Source organism: Neophocaena asiaeorientalis, unplaced genomic scaffold (genome assembly GCF_003031525.2).
Source record: "Neophocaena asiaeorientalis asiaeorientalis breed wild unplaced genomic scaffold, Neophocaena_asiaeorientalis_V1.1 scaffold24, whole genome shotgun sequence".
Taxonomy (NCBI): Eukaryota; Metazoa; Chordata; class Mammalia; order Artiodactyla; family Phocoenidae; genus Neophocaena; species Neophocaena asiaeorientalis.
Window position 1 is genome coordinate 543,833 of NW_020185317.1, and position 1,950 is coordinate 545,782.

The window sequence follows — 1,950 nt, forward strand, 5'->3', positions numbered from 1 at the left end:
TGCAAGCCAGAAGGGTGTGGCAGGACATATTTAAAGTGATGAAAGGGTAAAACCTACAACCAAGGTTGCTCTACCCAGCAAGGATCTCATTCAGATTTACAGACAAGCAAAAGCTAAGAGAATTCAACGCCACCAAACCAGCTTTACAACAAATGCTAAAGGAACTTCTCTAGGCAGGAAACAGAAGAGAAGGAAAAGACGTACAATAATAAGCCCAAAACAATTAAGAAAATGGTAATAGGGACATACATATCAATAATTACCTTAAATGTAAATGGATTGAATGCTCCAACCAAAAGACATAAACTGGCTGAATGGATACAAAAACAAGATCCGTATATATGCTGTCTACAAGAGACCCACTTCAGACCTAGGGACACATACAGACTGAAAGTGAGGGGATGGAAAAAGATATTCCATGCAAATGGAGATCAAAAGAAAGCTGGAGTAGCAATTCTCATATCAGACAAACTACACTTTAAAACAAAGTCTGTTACAAGAGACAAAGAAGGACACTACATAATGATCAAGGGATCAAACCAAGAAGAAGATTTAACACTTGTAAATATTTATGCACCCAACATAGGAGCACCTCAATACATAAGGCAAATACTAACAGCCATAAAAGGTGAAATTGACAGTAACACAATCATAGTAGGGGACTTTAACACCCCACTTTCACCAATGGACAGATCATCCAAAATGAAAATAAATAAGGAAACACAAGCTTTAAATGGTACATTAAACAAGATGGACTTAATTGATATTTATAGGACATTCCATCCAAAAACAACAGAATATACATTCTTCTCAGGTGCTCATGGAACATTCTCCAGTATAGATCATATCTTGGGTCACAATTCAAGCCTTCGTAAATTTAAGAAATTTGAAATCGTATCAAGTATCTCTTCCGACCACAAAACTATGAGACTAGATTTCAATTACAGGAAAAAAACCTGTAAGAAATACAAACATATGGAAGCTAAACAACACACTACTTAATGACCAAGAGATCACTGAGGAAATCAAACAGGAAATCAAAAAATACCTAAAAACAAATGACAATGAAAACACGACGACCCAAAACCTATGGGATGCAGCAAAAGCAGTTCTAAGAGGGAAGTCTATAGCTATACAAGCCTGCATTAAGAAACATCTCAAATAAACAACCTAACCTAACACATAAAGCAATTAGAGAAAGAAGAACAAAAAACCCCCAAAGTTAGCAGAAGGAAAGAAATCATAAAGATCAGATCAGAAATAAATGAAAAAGAAATGAAGGAAACGATAGCAAAGATCAATAAACCTAAAAGCTGGTGCTTTGAGAAGATAAACAGAACTGATAAACCATTAGCCAGACTTACCAAGAAAAAAAGGGAGAAGACTCAGATCGATAGAATTAGAAATGAAAAAGGAGAAGTAACAACCGACACTGCAGAAATACAAAGGATCATGAGAGTTTACTACAAGCAACTATATGCCAATAAAATGGGCAACCTGGAAGAAATGGACAAATTCTTAGAAATGCACAACCTTCCGAGACTGAACCAGGAAGAAATAGAAAATATGAACAGACCAATCACAAGCACTGAAATTGAAGCTGTGATTAAAAATCTTCCAACAAACAAAAGCCCAGTACCAGATGGCTTCACAGTCAAATTCTATCAAACATTTAGAGAAGAGCTAACATTTATCATTCTCAAATTCTTCCAAAATATAACAGAGGGAGGAACACTCCCAAACTCATTCTACGAGGCCAACATCACTCTGATACCAAAACCAAACAAAGATGTCACAAAGAAAGAAAACTACAGGCCAATATCACTGATGAACATAGATGCAAAAATCCTCAACAAAATACTAGCAAACAGAATCCAGCAGCACATTAAAAGGATCATAAACCATGATCAAGTGGGGTTTATCCCAGGAATGCAAGGATTCTTCAATATA

At 35.9% G+C, this 1,950-nt stretch overlaps 1 protein-coding gene across 2 annotated transcripts in view; it reads left to right on the forward strand.

Annotated features, from left to right (window-relative positions):
* Positions 1–1,950, forward strand: part of HECW2 (HECT, C2 and WW domain containing E3 ubiquitin protein ligase 2) — a 258,616-nt gene that overhangs the window by 164,933 nt on the left and 91,733 nt on the right. The gene's annotated exons all lie outside the window — the stretch shown is intronic.